Source organism: Nothobranchius furzeri, chromosome 14 (genome assembly GCF_043380555.1).
Source record: "Nothobranchius furzeri strain GRZ-AD chromosome 14, NfurGRZ-RIMD1, whole genome shotgun sequence".
Classification (NCBI taxonomy): Eukaryota; Metazoa; Chordata; class Actinopteri; order Cyprinodontiformes; family Nothobranchiidae; genus Nothobranchius; species Nothobranchius furzeri.
Window position 1 is genome coordinate 305,001 of NC_091754.1, and position 19,478 is coordinate 324,478.

Genomic DNA, 19,478 nt, shown 5'->3' on the forward strand with positions numbered 1-19,478 from the left:
TTTTAAAGACCTCTACAGTGTTAGAGAGACGGAGATTTGAAGGTAGACTGTTCCAAAGTCTGGGTGCAATAGTCTGAAAGGCCCTGTCCCCTTTGGTTTTCAGTCTGGTTCGAGGAACAGCCAGGAGGTTTTCAGATGTGGATCTAAGGTTCCGAGAGGTGGTGTGTGGGGATAAAAGCTCAGATAGGTAGCTTGGAGCCTGGTTGTTAAGAGCTCTATAGGTCAGGACTAAAACTTTAAACTGTATTCTATATTCTACCGGGAGCCAGTGGAGGGACTGTAAACCTGGAGTGATGTGAGCTCGTCTGCTGGATTTGGTTAGGAGTCTGGCTGCTGCATTTTGGATGGCTTGAAGGCGTGAGAGGGAGGTTTTGCTGAGACCAGTAAAAAGAGCGTTACCGTAGTCTAAGCGTGATGACACAAAGGCATGGATTATTTTTTCCAGATCTGCAGTAGAAACCAGTTTACGGATTTTTGAAATGTTTCTCAGTTGAAAGAAACAAGAGCGGGAGATGGTTTTGACGTGTGAGTCTAAACTTATTTGCTGGATCAAAAATAACTCCTAGGTTTCTAATGTTGGCCTTGGCTGATGGGCAAAAAGAGGCAATTTCTTGCTCGATTTTTGGCTGAAGTTCCGGGGGTGCAGAGATCAGGGTCTCTGTCTTGTTAGCATTGAGGACAAGAAAGTTGCTGGACAGCCAGTTACTGATCTGGGTCAGGCAGAGTACAAGTGTCGCCAGCCTGTCCAACTAGTGTGGCATAAAGGACATATAGAGCTGAATATCATCAGCGTAGATGTGGTAGGAGATGTCTGGGAAAGACTGAATGATGCCAGCTAGGGGAAGAATATAGAATGTGAATAGTAGAGGCCCTAGAACTGAACCTTGTGGGACCCCGCATGTTAGAGAGGCAGTATCTGAAGAGAAGGTTTCGGACTTCACTGTGAATGTTCTGTTAGTGAGATAGGAAGAGAGCCAGTCTAGAGCAGAACCTGAAATCCCAGCCAGAGCATTGAACCTGTTCAGTAGAACGTTGTGGTCTACAGTGTCAAAAGCTGCACTGAGGTCAAGCAGGACCATGACAGAGCATTTCCCAGCATCAGCAGCCATCAGGAGGTTATTATGCACCCTTACTAGAGCAGTCTCGGTTGAGTGCTGCTTCAGAAAGCCAGACTGGAAGGGGTCAGAGATCTTTGACTTAGAAAACCAGGATCTGAGTTGGGTTTCAACAACCTTCTCAAGTACTTTACTGATGAAAGGTAGTTTAGAAATGGGCCTAAAGTTACTGGTGGAGCTGGCGCCAAGGTTGGGTTTCTTTAAGAGAGGAGTCACTACTGCATTTTTAAAGTAAGATGGAACACAGCCTTGGCTCAGTGAGCTGTTGATTATAGTCAACAGAGATGGACTGATAGAGGCAAGGGACCGACTAAAACAGAGGGAGTTAAGATATCTGATGAGCATGATGAGAGTTTCATCTGACTGATTATTGAGGTTAAGTAATTTAGTGTAATTGGGGAGAAGGAGGTGAAAGACTCGGAGCACTGGGGGGCCTCCCATCCTCAGGGGAGGCTGGTGGAATGCTGGATCTCAGATTCAACACCTTGTTTTCAAAAAAGTGGAGAAATCTGTTACAGTCATCAGCTGAAGCTAGCTGAGCCTGCTGCGAAGGAGAAGACACGATGCTGGAGATGGTATCAAACAAAACCTTAGGATTATTCTTATTTTGAGATATGAGGTTGCTGAAGAAAGAAGACCTGGCATTTTCTACAGCTTCGTTGTATGACTCTAGAAGTTCTTTAAAATATTCACGATGAACAACCAGACCTTGTCAATAAATATTATTATTTTTTCAAACTACCCGACTCTGACTCTGATTCTGCATGTCCTAGGTTAGACTCTTGCCCCACAACATGACAACAGCCTTCCCGTCGTGAGTCAAGATGGGTGAGTCTATGAATGTTAAATGACAGTGTGACGTAGATCTGTCGGGATTTTCTAATTCTAGAAATTCACTGTCTATTTTCTATCTGAAGCTAATGCAGGAGATAGGTGTAGGAGACTATTTTCATGTTCAGCATGCATGACACTCTCAGACTGACCGATTACCTTCTCCTCCAGCTTCACTGGCTGCCAGTCAACTTCAGGGTCCATTTCAAGATCCTGGTTCTGGTCTATAGGGCCTTACAAGGACAAGCACCATCTTACATTGGTGATCTTCTTAGTCCCTACACCCCCAGCAGGTCCCTGAGGTCCAGTGACCAAAGCCTACTGGTTGTGCAGCACCAGGCTAAAGACCAAAGGTGACAGATCATCTGCTGCTGTGGCCCCCAGACTCTGGACCTCTCTCCCCCTGAGCCTGAGATCAGTGGACTCAGAGGTCTCCTTTAAAAAGCAGCTGAAGACTCACCTGTTCAAGCTGGCTTTTGTATGACCTTCACCTCTCTCTCTTCATTCTGCTCTCCCCACCTATTCCACCTTCCTCAGGATCCACTGATTTCCCTCTTTCCTATTCACTCTCTCTCTTTCTTTACATTTTTTTAAATCACAATTGTCTATATTTGCTCATTTGAAATATATTTTTAAACATTTTCTAAATGCTTTTTTATATTTTGACATTTTTTGTTTTTGTGAAGCGCCTCGTGATTTTTATCTTGAGAGGCACTGTAGAAATGATATTTTCTTCTTCTTCTTCTTACAATCGTAAATAGTTAAAAAAAACAAATTTTCGGTGAAGTTGACCTATAAACCAAATAATTTCAGATACTACTGATCTATCATGTGGAGCCCTACAAGGTTGTTTAAAAACCCACTCCTGTCTTTAATAAAGAAGAATATACATCCTCAATAAATCTTTAAAGGTAAAGTCAAAAGTCCCATTAGTTGTCACACACACAGGTGTGTGTGCGAAATTTGTTCTCCGCATTTGACCCATCCCCTGGGGAGCGGTGAGCTTCAGACACAGCCGCGCTCGGGAACTATTTGGTGGTTTAATATCGCGTCAGACCCGTGCCACAACCCGTGCACACGCATTGGGTCCACAGCGCGCGTGTGAACGGGACTCGCGAGCGAAAATATACATGGCAGCGCGCGCGTGAACGGGACTCGCGAGCGAAAATATACATGGCAAGAGGTCATTTGTGCACTGAGAGGGAGCAAACTGTGTCTGTGAGCGCACAAGGATGTGCACAAGTGACAAACCTGCGTGCGCGCGTTGCCAACGAGCACACGGCAGAGGAAAACGTGCGCGCGCGGCAGCCTCTCTGCGCGCGCGGCAGCCTCTGCGCGCTCGGTTTCTAATTCCGCTCGCTCGGCTGTGAGGGCTTTTGGCACTCTGGAGGCGTGGCCTGTGGCAGATCTTCCCTGTCCTCTGATTGGTTAGTTTACCCCGCACTTTTTTCTCCACCTATCTATATAAAAAAATCTGAGATTCAGCAGTTGCTGTCATAGCTCAGCTGCGAGAGCGGGTGACTCTCACTCTGGAGGATCCAGGTTCGAGTCCGGCCAAGGAACATAGAATCGATGTCATATTATTCTTTCCTAAATCCTGTGATATTATTTTACAGTTGTGACCGTTCAACTGTCATTAAACGTCCGAATGTTTGCTGGGCAGTGTTTTAAAAAGTGCACATAAGCTAGATGGTTTTAACCAGGTAAAAATAGACTTGTGGGTGTAGGTATGCTCAAGTTTAAAAAGTTCTTACCTCATTAATGTATTGTTTATTTTTTTCAGCATTTAATTGACAAATTATCCTTTCAAATAATTAATTTGTTGGGGTTATTAGGAGCGAACAATTCGTAAGCTTTAACTTACTTTTGGATTCTTCAATAAATTTTGTAAATATGGGAATATTTACTGATTTATTAATTAATTAAGATATTCTTAGATATACGGGGCACCATTCCCCTTCAACCGGGGAAAAATTGAATCCAAAACTCTTATCAGTCTTTCTTGAAGTTCGTAGAATCCTTGGAGCAGAGACTTCTCTTCGACACAACAAAGCTACTGGAGACGAAAATCTGAATTTTATAACATTTAATTGAACAATTTGTCAAATGAATAAATTGTGGCATAAATGAATAATAACCATGTGATATAATTGAAGATGGATGTGTTTGCGTGTGATGGAGGATGTATGAATGGGGTCCTTTGTTCTCACAAAGGAGTAGTGTGTGTGTGTGCGTGTGTATGGATTCAAAATGGAGTCTTGAATACAAGATGGCTGACCCCTTTGTCTGGCTAAAGTGTGGGTGGCAACTTGCACTTTAACTTCCAAAGCACTTAGAATCAGTAGTAACTTAACCTTAAATCACTCAAAACATTTCAAAGGATCATGAAACAACACAAAAGATTAATCACAAGTTAATATCTTTTAGTTTATCAGCCTGGCCATGGCCGAAACCTTTAAAGATATTCAAACAATGATAAATAAGCAGTTTATTCTTTCAAAATGACCTGACGGACGTGTTTGGGAACGAAAGAGGAAGACACGAAGCTACTTTTTAAGCAATAGCGCGGTTTTATTGCTTATTCTGGACTATAGAGGAAACGGGAGAAGAAAAGGAGAGAGAGAAATGAGTTTTCTGATCACCAGAACAGCAAGGCGTCCCCCGCTGTTTGATTTGACGGTTCTCCGTGTTTCTCCGCAGTTTTCAGCGTCATCCGTCGGTTTGATGCTTTCTCCGTTGTTTGGCGTTCTCCGTGAGTGTTTCTCCATGGGCTGGACACAAAGAGAACGAAGTTTCTTTTGTGCTGAGTTTGACAACTTACAGCGTCTCTGAGAGCTGGATGGAGTTGCTGCTTTCCTTCGCAGTTCTGTGTCCTCAAACATCAGCTGGAGGGGAGCAGAAACGAGCAGATCTGATGGGCGTGCAGTTTAGTTTTTTCCAGCGGTCCCGTGGGCTCAACTTGGGCACTTAGAGCTTCCGCGTGCTCAAGGGAGTCGGAGCGTTCGACAAGCGTGTCCTTACCGCCAGGTATCCTGGGCAAAAGAACAAGGTTTCTTTGTCTTTGCTGAAGATTTATGGTCTTAGTTCGCGGGAAAAGCTCCACGGCCTCCCGCACATGCGCAGAACGTGTTTCTGGTATTAGGCGGTGACATCATCCCAATGCTTCCGTGTGCAAAGCATCATGGGAAATGAAGTTTCTTGGCGCTGATGTGATTATTTGCTTTTCAGAGCAATTTAAGCACGGTCATTTTGGAGAAAATCACTGCATAGTAATTTCCTCATGAGGTCAGACCCTCAACAAATTGATGAGTTACATAATTGTCCATTTAGAATTGTTGAATGGACTGAGTCAAGTTTGGTGCACTTTATATATTTCAAAACATGTTTTTTTATTTTAATTATGCATATAAATAATTTTAATGTTAATTTATTGAAATATTTCTTTTTTTCATTACCTCACCCTTGTTTTGACAAAAACAAGACCTTGCTGGATAATATCACGGAGAAACTATTTGTTCACAGTACATGGCTCAGTGAGGATCTGTATACCAAAGGAGGAGATACTCAGAAATCTGTCTGCAGATTGTTACAACCCAGACTGGAAGTGGTGGGCTGTAATAAGAAAGGAGACCAAACAGAGGAGTGGGGGGTTCAACAACTGATTTATTTAGCCTCTCCCCTCTCCGACGATGCAGTCCCATGCAGGATCCAATGAGTTAACTCCATCGTCTCTGTTCATGGTCCCACATCCACGTCTCCTTATCGCGATAGCGTCTTTTATCCATCATTTGTATTTCTTTTGTTCGGTGTTTATGATCCTTGTGTTGTCCCAGTCCATTACCTGGTTTTCTCTTGTGCACTGAGCTGTTACGGCCGACTTCTTTATTGTACTTTCTGCTTCTTGTTTTGCTGCTCTTGTGTGTTTTCCAATTGTTTCTTTCTCGCACTCCTTTCTGTGTTCTATTGTTCATGTGTTGAGTTGGCGTCCGGTTTCTCCTATGTATGTTGTATTGCAGAGTTTGCATCACAACTGATAGGACTGGTAGCTAACTCCACTTACTTCACATACGACGACACAATATACAAACAACTGGAAGGCTTCGCCATGGGTAAACCCATTATTAGCCTCCCGGTGCGAGTTTTTCATGGAAGACCTAGAACAAAAAGCCATTGCCACTGCCCCTTCAAACTACAAAATAAAATTATGGAAACGCTACGTAGACGACATACTGGAAATCATACCAGAAGGACAAACAGAAACACTAACACAACACTTGAATAACATTGACGACACAGGTAACATAAAGTTCACATATGAGTCAGAAACAGAAGGCAGCATAGCATTTATGGGTATGAACATAAGCAGGCAGACCGACGGGACCCTAAACATAAACACATACAGGAAACCAACACACACAGACCAATATCTATCATGGACATCAGAACACCCCACCATACACAAAATGTCAGTAATCAGAACACTATATCACCGAGCAAACATGGTAACAGAAGAAAGAGACCGTAAACAAGAGGACAAACACAAACAACACGCTTTAAAGACCTGCGGATACTCGACATGGGCAATAAACAAAGGAAAACAACAACAGAAAGAAAAGAACAACCAAAGCAAAGAACCAGACACCCAGAAAGACAAGAATCAAAACCAGTGATAACCCTACCATACATCAAAGGCATAACGGAAAAAATAAGAGCAACAATGAAAAAACACAACATAAACACACCAACAAAACCATAAACAGCAGTTATAAACAGACTAGTACACCCAAAAGACAAGATATCAGCTGGACTTAAATGTGGAGTCATTTACGAAATCCCATGCAAACTCTGCAATAAAACATACATAGGAGAAACCGGACGCCAACTCAACACACGAACAATAGAACATAGAAAGGAGTGTGAGAAAGAAACAAGTCGAAGACACACAAGAGCAGCAAAAGAAGAAGCAGAAAGCACAATAAAGAAGTTAGCCGTAACAGATCACTGCACAAGAGAAAACCATGTAATGGACTGGGACAACACAAGGATCATAAACACCGAACAACAGAAATACAAAACATGGATTAAAGAAGCTGTCGAGATAAGGAGACGTGGATGTGGGACCATGAGCAGAGACGATGGAGTTTACTCTTTGGATCCCGCATGGGACTGCATCGTCGGAGAGGGGAGAGAGGGGAGAGCAGGAAGCAGAGGATGACAACGTCCTCTGCTGCCCGCGGATAAACGGAGAAGGAAGTGACGCGCCACCATCAGCGTCAGCCTGACGAAGTTTGCAGCCGCAAACGAAACGTTGCAGGTAAATAAAACCTTTCTGTGTTTTAAAAAGAAATAAAAGATGGAATTATAATTTCAACACAGCAAGAACACACCAAAGATTTTATTTGTGAATTTTAACATTTGAAAGTACCCAACTTCAGTAGAAAAGACAAAACTCGATAGCGTCATTGATGCTTCTGTATCACAATGCCTTCCTACTTCTATGCGAAGCATTGTCCTTTCCTAGAAAGGTTGTTAGTTGTTTAGCTCTGGGATTAGCTGTCCTTGTTTAGACTTGGTAAATGTGCCACTAAATGCAATCAGGGACTTTGGGAGTGCAACCAGGAGCTGCTGGAAACCAGGGGTATTTAACCCCCGTTTGGTGAGGCCTGATCGTTGAGGTGACACAAGGTGACCTCCTGTGGGCCCCAAAGAGGGACACTGTTCATTTACATCAAGCCTGTGGACAAAGGTGTCCCTGGTGTTTTGGTCTCTTGTACTCCAGCTGAATGTCAGACAACAACACAACAGCAGCAGCCAGTTAACACAGCCTCTGCCCTGGATGCAACACAAACACAATGTGGGACATTTTGGCCTTTTTTTCCCTTATTTTTAATTATAAAATCTCCGGTTAGCTTCCAGTAAAAAAAAAAAAAAAGCATTTGAGCTAGTTTTAATGCACCACTTGCAAATAGGATTTTATATAAATCTGCTTGCAAGGCAAGAAAAAAAAAGATGCATTCATTTTTTCCTTGCTTGTCAGAAACAGAATTTGATTAACTCTGATTTCTAGGGATATTGTTGCATATTGCATCCGACTGGAAGGTGTTCCTCATTTCTTTACCTCTTATGTGTCTGTTCTTATAGACAATCCAAACTAAAAACAGATCCAGACACGCTTTTGGTCCAACACCAAAGTAGCCTTAAAACATCTAAAGAACCTTTAAAGTTTACCTACAGAGTCCATGCAAAGTATTTTCACTATGAGGCGGACTATTTCACTGATTTCATAGACATAAATGTTTGCCACAGTGGGAGTTGGTTACAGTTAATAAAATGAGCTAAATGTCTTTCACCTTCCTAAATATCACAACACTTATTTGCAATCTGGAAATTAACTGTTGCTCCTGGCCCACTTTATAGTCATTAAGGAGCACTGGTTGGGCTCCTCAGGAATAAATCTCAGGAGTTTGAATGTCCTTGTCTTGGAAAGACATGTGTGATGCTTAAACCAGACTCGTCTTAAAGGCAGGATGTCGTTGTGCTTCACTTATGGCTGGGCAATATGGCCTAAACTCAATATTGCAATATATTGTGGATTTCCCCTCTATAACGATAAATGGACGATAACTTCAGGTATGCGCAGAAACTAAAGTTGTCCACTAGATGGAGCTGTCACATGTATTACATTGAGTCACATTTTTTTCGTGTCTCAAGGTGGTACATGTTCTTAAAGGGATATGAACGTTACAAACCTACACACATCTTTTCATTTGTAATTATCAAATGTGTTGACCTGGGAAAGATTATCTCGATAAGAGTCAGAAATTTTGATAATGATACATTTTTGATTTCTTGCCCAGCCCTAGCTTCACTGTTCATCAATTGTCTTTATAAATTATAGTTTTACATTTCAGATAGACTTTATGTTTCTATTATAATTTTACCAGGAAAAAAACATCCTGCTGGAACACTTAATGCTCTGAACTGGCAGAAGAAGAAAGACTAGAAAACAAACAAAGTCAGCCTGAAGACAGCGTGAGTCAAAGCAAAAACACAAACTTTATTATTTTTTCTTTACATGACAGAGTTAACCCGGATGAATAAAAGATTCAACAAACTTAATTTCTTGTTTCCTGAAACTGCTTTCTGTAAATAACCCCCTGTTCTGATCTTTAGCCTTTTTGCTGCTCTAGCACAGAAACATGTGAAATAAAAACAGAAAGATGTTTCATAAAAACATAAAATGACAACAGAGGTAACCCGGATGACTAAAAGATTCAACAAACTTAATTTCCTGTTTCCTCAAACAGCTAAAGTAAAGTAAGTAAATAACCCGCTGTTCTGATCTTTAGGTTTTTTTGCTGCTCTAGCACAGAAACACGTGAAATAAAAACAGAAAGGTGTTTCCTAAAAACATAAAATGACAACATGAATGCCTTTCATCCTCCTGCTCATATGAACATGTGACACTGTGATTTGTGTGCAGAAATTTTTGAATGACATTTATTACTAATATGATATCAGACACCTGTGTTTTTTATAAATAAATTTGTTATTATGACCTGGTTCTGTTTCTGTCAATGTCTCATTTTAGTTTTTTTAGATCAAATTTATTCTTTATGATGATAATTTTTCACTTTGTCATTTAGGACAAAGTTTGGTCAGAACCAAACTTCATGGTTTTCAGATGATCTCCAGATACCAAATAAAACAGTTTTTTTTCTCCATTTCTTTCATGCATAAAGGGCACTATACAATGGGGGGAAAAATCAAAAGAAACAACTAGTTTTTATTTTTTATTTTGCCATGAAGCAAATATGTTTTAGCACTAAAGCGTCCTTATTGGAGCATGGTAAACCCAACATGTTCCATGTTCAGAATAGATGTTCCCCACTGAAGTGGACGTTAAATCTCTCAAAATGATATAGTCAAAATGTTAAGTCATGTTTAAAGATGGATTTACAAAAAATGGTCATCTCATGTTTATTAAACTTGTGATAACTCGTGCATAAAGGGCTTTAATTACTGCAATTATCAGTTTTAAAGGGACATAATTAGCTACTACCACCATTTGCCTCATGCAGTGCAACACATGATCTTCTTCACATAGAGTTTATCAGATTGTCAGTTGTGGCCTGTGGAATGTTGGTCCACTCCTCTTCAATGGCTGTGCAAAGTTGTTGGATATTAGTGGGAACTGGTACACGCTGTCGTATACGCCGGTCAAGCACATCCCAAACATGCTGAACTGGTGACATGTCTGGTGAGTATGCTGGCCATGCAAGAACTGGGACATTTTCAGCTTCCAAGAATTGTGTACAGATCCTTGCAACATGGGGCCGTGCATTATCTTGCTGAAACACGAGGTGATGTTCATGGATGTACGGCACAACAATGGGCCTCAGGATCTCATCACGGTATCTCTGTGCATTCAAAATGCCATCAATAAAATGCACCTGTGCACTTCGTCCATAACAGATGCCTGCCCATACCATAACCCCACCACCACCATGGGCCTCTCGATCCACAACATTGACATCAGCAAAGCGCTCACCCACACGACGCCGCACACGCTGTCTGACATCTGCCCTGAACAATGTAAACCGAGATTCATCCGTGACGAGAACACCTCTCCAACGTGCCAGAAGCCATCGAATGTGAGCATTTGCCCACTCAAGTCTGTTACGGCGATGAGCTGGAGTCAGGTCAAGACCCCGATGAGGATGACGAGCATGCAGTTGAGCTTCCCTGAGACGGTTTCTGACAGGTTGTGCAGAAATTGTTTGGTTATGCAAACCCAATTGTTTCAGCAGCTGTCTGAGTGGCTGGTCTCAGACGATCTTCGAGGTGAACCTGCTGGATGTGGAGGTCCTGGGCTGGTGTGGTTACACGTCGTATGCAGTTGTGAGGCCGGTTGGATGTACTGCCATATGCTCCGAAACGCCTTTGGAGACGGCTTATGATGGAGAAATGAACATTCAATGCACAACAACAACAGATCTGGTTGACATTCCTGCTGTCAACATGACAATTGCATGCTCCCTCAATGCTTGTGACATCTGTGGCATTTTGCCGTGAGACAAAACTGCACATTCCAGGGTGGCCTTTTATTGTGGGCACTATAAGGTACACCTGTGCACTACTCATGATGTCAGATCAGCATCTTGATGTGGCACACCTGTGAGGTGGGATGGATTATCTCAGCAAAGCACAGATGCTCACTGTCACACATTTAGTCTTATTTGTGAACAATGTTTGAGAGAAATTGTGATATTGTGTATCTGGAATGAATTTTAGACCTTCAAGTCCATCTCATGAAAAATCGGAGCAGAAACAAAGGTGTTGCGTTTATATTTTTGTTGAGTGTAAATTTAGTTTTAGCATTATTTTTTATTTATCATTAATGACTTACAATAAATATCCATCAACAAATAAATTTTGCTCATAATTTACAGTTTCCCATTGGACAGGAAGTCCATAAACATTTGTTTGGAGAAGAAAACTCGTGACTCCTCTGCATGCAGCCAGAAAATACAAGAGCACATGTATTCTTACAGCACGATGCTAGCAACTCTAAAATTAAACCTCCATAAATGATCAAGCTGTTGACTTTGAGCTATTAAAATGCATCATTAACTCATTAAACCTTACACGTAATCAGATTAAATATCTGAAAAACAGTCAGTTTAAACATTATTCCAGAACTATGATTTGCTTTTTAAAGTGTAAAAGTCTAATTTTTTAAGCTGATTTGCTTCTCTTATTATTACTATTATTGTTGTTGTTGTTGTTATTGTTATTATTATTATTATTATATTTTTGTATATTTGTATGCTTTCACTGAAGTGCCAGAATCAATGCATGCTTCTAAGGCAGTTTCAGGGTTAGTTTATGGAAAGCGTCCTTCTGATGATGTGGGCACTTCCGAGAAGAACAATCTTCTGGATATTATTATTATTATTGTTGTTGTTATTATTATTATTATCTTTAACAGCAAACAATTCAGAAAAAAAGTCTTGAAATACTTGAAAAATATTATTATCATTATAGTTAAATGGCAGAAAAGTATTTTTGGTTGATATGATCATAGCATAAATGATCAAAACAAGTTTGCATGCAATGCGAACAAACTAGAAATAATTTGCTGCCAACTAATCTACAAAGGTTCTTTGTTTTAATCCCAAAAAATGATAAGAGTAGAAAGAAACCAGAGTTTAAAAGGATATTTGTTCGTACTACATTAAAGCAAATGTGTATTTCAATATATGGTGTGACATTATGGAATAACCTGGATGATGAATTAAAAAAATGTGCAACTACTGATCAATTCAAAAAAATGTATAAAGATAAAATGCTAAAATCGTATGATTTGGTAAGTTGAGTGTTACGACTGGTGATGGTATGGGTGAAGGACGTCGTAACATAGAAGGCGCGGGGTCAGGATTTTAAAAGCAAACCGTTTTCTAACAAATAAATGACAAAACTCATGCACAGTTACTAGGCCAGTTAAATACAAGAACTAAAGGTGACCTCCTAAATAGGGAAAAACAAGGACTGGAGAGAACACGCAAGCTGGAGCTCAGCTCCACTAATATACTAAACCAATAAGTCAAAAGTAACCTCACCAATTCTGCTATTCCCCCTTTTTGGGTTAAAATAGCAAGCAAACTGATTTAGTCCAAACCAACTAAAGGTGAGCACAGGGCTGTTAAGGTAATGGAAACAAAACAGTAATAATTACTAAATCAAGTGCTTTTGAGCCAACACACCAAAAGCAATACTTATGCTCCACTGAGCACACACAACCAACAGGTTAACTTAAACTCTACAAAGGCTCCACTGAGCAAACACAGGAAGAAGGTTCAAACTAACCTAACTAACCTATTTCCTACCTCTATTGAGCACACTCTCCAAAAGTTCCACAGAACTCAGAGTAAAACCAAACTCAATGAAATTACATAGGTTCAAACTAAGTGTGTCTAGATTTCATCCACTCTCTAGGTATTCCCCACTCTTTCTGCCACCTGGTTCTTCTGGCCGCGCCCTTTTAAAAACTCAGAAGCTGATTAGGGATTGAGCGCAGCTGGAAGGCGGGAAGGAGGAGCAGGAGCGGAGGAGGGGCTGCCCCTCTCTACAGGGAAGTGGAGCAGGAACAGGAGCAGGTGGAAACTGGTGATCATAACACCCCCTCCCTTAAAAGAGAAAAAAAACAACAACATTTCAATCGAAGCATTTTAGCTATTTAATTAATTTATTTTATTTTTTTTTTCCAGCCAATTACTTTCCATGGTCTGTATGTCTTAAGTCCCATCATTGGAGGTCTATCAAAGGATCACCACGTTGTCCAGGACATTCCCGCTAACTTCCTAAGGAAATACTGGCTAACTCAACCCTAGTCTTCATGCGGGTCAAAGGTGGGCAAATTGAGCACAAAACCAGCGGGAGATGAGGTGGCCCATGTCTGAAGCCCGCCTCACAGCCTCACGGAGTACCCCCGAGATGACCCGAGGGCCAACCCTAACCTCCTTACCGCAACACTATTAAAACAATAAACGGGACACATCCTAAAGAGGATGTATCCATACATCCTACAAGGGAATTCCATAAACATTGTACAAATGGTGATTAAAACAAGGGACATACAAACCACTGTAGGCGAATATACTTAGCATCCTCTGGATAGGCCATCAGCTACAACATTCTCAGTCCCCTTCTTATGGCGGATCTCTATCAAAAACTCCTGCAGGATCAATGCCCATCTCATAAGGCGCTGGTTATGGTTATACATCCTGCTGAGAAAAACCAAAGGATTATGATCCGTGAACACAATAGTGGGGGTGGAACTGGAACCAACATAAACGTGAAAATGCTGCAAAGCTAGCAGAAGGGCCAGAGTTTCTTTTTCTATTGTGGAGTATTTTAACTGATGCTGGTTAAACTTCTTAGAGAAGTAGCACACAGGGTGGTTGACACCCTGGCAATCCAAAGACAGAAAAGAAAGTTGTTAGGGCTTTAATTACTGCTTTGGTTGTGATAGAAGATAATGGAACAGCCTCGGGGAACCTGGTAGCAACACACATTATGGTTAGCAAATACCGTTTTCCGGTCTTCGACGGTGGCAATGGGCCTACACAGTCAATAATCACATGATCAAAAGGTGTAATTACAACTGGCAAAGGATGTAAGGGTGCAGGGTGTATCACCTGATTTGGTTTTCCAACCATCTGACAAACATGGCACTCCTTACAAAACATAGCCACTTGTTTTTTCATCCCCGGCCAAAAGAAATGTTGTAGGAGCGAGTGATATGTTTTATTTACTCCCAGATGTCCCGACCAATCACTAGAATGGGCCATAGATATGACCTTTTGTCTCAGAGCCTGAGGTACTACTATTTGTCGGGTTATCCCCCAGTCAGCACCTTCTGAAACGGGATTCGGCCAGCAACGGATTAACACACCGTTTTCAAGCATAAAACCACTGCTGTCTTTATCTACCACATTTTCACTAGTAACTTGCTCAAAGAAGGGTTTCAAGCTTTGGTCTTCCTTTTGAGCTAAAGAGAGGGTTTCTTGATTCAGAGGCAACCTGTCATCTTGAAGATGATCTGGCCTGGTGCCTTCACTTCCACAGAACTCAGAGTAAAACCAAACTCAATGAAATTACATAGGTTCAAACTAAGTGTGTCTAGATTTCATCCACTCTCTAGGTATTCCCCACTCTTTCTGCCACCTGGTTCTTCTGGCCGCGCCCTTTTAAAAACTCAGAAGCTGATTAGGGATTGAGCGCAGCTGGAAGGCGGGAAGGAGGAGCAGGAGCGGAGGAGGGGCTGCCCCTCTCTGCAGGGAAGTGGAGCAGGAACAGGAGCAGGTAGAAACTGGTGATCATAACATTGAGGATGGAGGATTAATGTTTTAGTAGTGATATTATTTGTGGAAGTAAGAGAGCGGTTTATTTTTTGTGTATAAGGCTATTTTGTACTTTTTGTTATTTATCTTGTCTTAGTTAAAGGGGGTAGGTCATATAAGATTTTTTTCTTCTTCCTCCCCCTATTTCACTTGAATGCTTAAATTCTGATTTGAAGTTTGTATATTTAAACTTTGAGTGAAATAAAGAATTGAATTGAATTGAATTGAACTATAATAGTCACCTTTTCATATCAAAACTTTTATTTATGATTCTTTATTAATTATATATTTAACTTTTCTCTGCTTTTATGTGTTTTAATTGTTATTTATGTTTTGTTTTATTGCCTTTTACACATTTGATTGTTTTATAGCACTTACATTTTTAACATTTATTTCTTATAACTGTGATTTAAAAAGTAAATTATGACCTAATAGGTCCACACACCGGTTACAAGAAGGTTTGTGTATGTATTTACGGGGTAAACTGGATCCTACTGAGCTGAACCTCCTGGGTTTGAGTAGCAAATCCATCTGTCTTGTAAACAACCTGCAAAAGGTTAAAGGAGCTTTGCTCAAATGGATGAAAATCAAGACCACTGTTAATCTTTAAAGCGTTAGACCAGCAACAATCCCTCTAACAGAGCAGCTGATTAATGGACTGATGCTTACAAAGTGCTCCCAAACAGCTACAAACTCTCGTTTCTTCACGACGAGGAGAAAAACCCCACAAATCTAATGTTGGCTTCGCTCAAGTTCACACAAACGAGTCACCTGTGAGCTGCTGAAGGATATTCAGGGCTTTATGGGTCAAATAAGAACTTTTTTAAAATTATTTATTTTTGTTTGTTTACATGGGAGCAAGAATAGAGCTCCGGGAGTTGACGTCACTTCTCCCGGCATGCAACAGTTCACATCGAAACGGCGCCATATTGGCAGGCAGAAGGCCGCAGCTGGACTATTTGTTATTGTCAGGAAACTCAATCAAACGGGAAATATGGTAGATTCCTGTTGTGCCCCAGGATGCCGAACAGACGCGGACGGCATAAGGAATGAGCCATCTACAGGATTCCCCAAGATCCGGAGCGTCGCAAACGTTGGATCATTGTAATAAAACGCGCTAGTGACTGGGCTAAAATGAAACTGGGATCCCAAGAGTAAAGGTTTTCACCAGAGGTGGAAAGTAACGAATTACATTTACTCACGTTACTGTAATTGAGTAGCTTTTTTGTATATTTATACTTTTTAAGTTGTTTTTAAAAGCTGTACTTTTACTTTTACTTGAGTAAGTTTTTAAAAAAGAATTGTAATTTGCTACATTTTAAATCATATCCGTTACTGAGTAAAAATAAATTATAGGCTTAATAAATTACAAATATTACGTGAAGCAGCGTCGGAACGGAAAGAGACACCTGCATGAGCGCCGCGTCTAAACCGTTGGGGTTGTGGGGGTGTGCACTTTTGCTCAAAGACATCAGTTCAGTCGATCAACTCGCTGTTTACCTCCTCTCTCCCTCCTTTCCTGTGGGTTGGAACCCGCACCTTCGCGCACCGGTGTGACGTCATCAGAATTCTGCTCGGTTCGATAGCCAGACTCGGTTCCGTGTTTGAAAAGTGTTTCCCTGCCGTTCCGCACAACAGCGGCAAAATAACGTTTAGCGCTCCTAACAAGCAGATTATCAGCGCTCTGCTTATAAAACAGAAGACCTGCAGGCCTCTGTGAGTTAAAACATCCCGATACTGTTCAGGTGTAAACGTTGTGCTCCATCCCTGTGTTTGAACTCAGAAGTTGCTTCTTGATGCCACAGATATGTGATGATTTAGCTTGTTTCTTTATTTTACTCCAGAATAAGAGATTAAATTATTACAAAAGCAGTCCAGTGTAGTTAAATTAGTCATTCAAATGATTCGAACATGCTGCAGTGTGTGTGTGTGTGTGCGCGCGCTTACGTGTGCATGTGCGAGCGTGCATGTGTGTGTGTGTTACACATATAGAACTGCATGAGACAGCTTTATTCGTGTCCATCCTAGAGCTCCTCTCTGACCTTCATGCTTATTTAGAGCAGCTGATTTTTAAAGTTAGCAGAGTTCATCCTTGGTAGTGGGTTCACTCACTCATTTAGCCGATCACCACTGAAACCAGTTTGTTCATTCCAATCCTCCTAAATAATCGTCCAATCATCCAACTGGAATCCTTGAGGGTCCCGTAACGTCCATCCTGTCAGAACAGGCCTTGGGAGCCCAGGTGTTACTAGAACTAATGGTGTCTCCTCACCAGCGTGAGCCAGTCTGTGAAGGTTGGTCTCCAAACATGAACTTTAAATTCATGCATTCATCTCCTCTTGTAGCACTTTAACATGTTTTAAAAGGCTTGTATCATGATAAGTTACACCTCCCAAACCACAGATTAGATAAAACATTATCATAGACACTATTAAGACGTCATTATGTATGAAATATGTTATTTTCCTGAGCCACTACTTCAGCCAAGAAATAAGATGCATGGATTTGATGGACACGAATAAAGGAACTGTAATGTAGAGGTAAAGTAGGGCAGGGCCAATGTTAGCAGCTGTCATACGGTCCATTTGAAATGTTTGACTTTCATTTGGCTTGTTATGTGACAGGTTAGAGCACAGTCTCATGTTAGAGTTTTGTCATGAAAACATTGAGATACCTCTCATACCGATGGCATCTAAAAAATTATTTTTTCTCAAAATAAAGAATAATTTTAATCAAAATTGAAACTTACCATCCTAGAAAAACCTCGTCCAATCAATGTGAACGTCCTGTTCTCACTGATTGGATAGAAATCCCTCCTTCAAGCCTTGCGTGTTGAGTGTGTGTGTGCGCACACACACACGAGCGAATTGTGAACTGGCGTTGTAATTTAGCACTACTTAGATGTAGCCATCCTGACGCTGACAAAAATGTAACTAAGTAACTTTTACTTTGAGTACATTTTGTTTACGATACTTTTTACTTTTACTTGAGTAAAAATTTAGGCAAGTACTTTTACTTGTAATTGAGTAAAAAATTATCAAAATATTGTACTCGTGATTAAGTAGGAAATTTTAGTACTCTTTCCACCTCTGGTTTTCACTTATGCAGCGACCACTTCATATTAGGTACGTAAACCAACGTTTCCTCAACTGTGTATGGTATTTATTTTAAATGCTCTTATTACGATTCTTAGTGGGCTTCCTAAACTTATTTTGGCGTGGCTTTTTCTGTCTTATTACTCATAGCAACACGTAAACATCACGTAAAACGTTGCCTCGTGAGTTCTGCGTGCTGCCGTTTACGTGTTTTATGATGACAGCAATTAACCGGCTAAGCTGTATTTCATTTTTAAGCAATGGTTGATCAATTGCCAGATCACACATAAAAAGCACTTTGGATTGCTATTATCTGTCTCACCGAGACAGATCTCAGACAGATCCTGAGATGCTCCTGCCTGACATATTTATTTTATTCACGGAAAAAAATCAAACTGGTGATTTCTCTTGGCGTTCAGTTTATACATTCAAACAGCATAGCACTCTATTTAAACTACTTACATGTAAATCTATGTTATGTATCCATCCATCCATTTTCATCCGCTTATCCGGAGTCGGGTTGCGGGGGCAGTAGCATCGAGAGGCCCAGACTTCCCTCTCCCCAGCCGCCTGAGCCAGCTCCTCCGGGGGAATCCCAAGGGGTTCCCCAGCCAGGTCCGGTAAGAAGTCCGCTCCGACAGCTTCTGGCGTTTTTAAAAAGTATCCCAGGGGCACGGTAAGGGTTGGAGATGTTTAGTCTATTTAATTTCTGACTATATAAAACGATTTCTTCGATTTTAAAGTGTGAAGTAAACTCCGACGGAGTAAAATCCAAGCCGATCCCGTTCATGTTCATGTTTACGATCCGTGTTTGTTTACCTTTTTTGCCTGCCAATATGGCGTCTACTAACTGAGAGTCACGTGGGGTCCGGAGCTCTATAGTGCTGCAAAATAAAATCCTGCATTTGCCAGCAAATATCAGATCTGGATGTCACCACAGCTGGATGAGAAGATTTAAAAATAAATTAGAAAAGGTCCATGTTAAAATTATGATTTTATTAAAAGTTTGAATCAGTAAAACACCCCACAGCAAAAGCTCTGTGCAAAAAATATTGTTTAATGTTCAGAGCTGAGCAATAAAAGCCAGAAAAGTTCTGTTCGTCAATGCAAACTTATATGTTTGAGCCACCGCCAGGAAGGGTTTGTGTTGGTGAGCTCAAAAATGGTTTAAAGGTGTGGGACACATTTATTCAGTACATTTGCAGTGGTCTCTGGGAGGAATGAATGCCTTGTGAGGGGAAAAAGCTCAGATGTTTCAGGAACTAGCAGAGTGCCTCATTAGAGGAGAGCTCAGCACAGCAGGTTCTGGAGTCTTAATTCCTGATATTTTGACATCTTGCCTTGGATAACAGCAACACGACTCTATCGCTGACTCGGTTTTGTAACCTTGAAGTTTTCTCCACAAATAACACAAGCCTGGATGTTCTCTGCTGTTTCCTGGACGCTAAACCAACGACAGCCTTCCCCGTTGTGAGTCAAGATGGATGAGTCCATGAATGTTAAATGACAGTGTGATGTAGATCTGTCAGGCT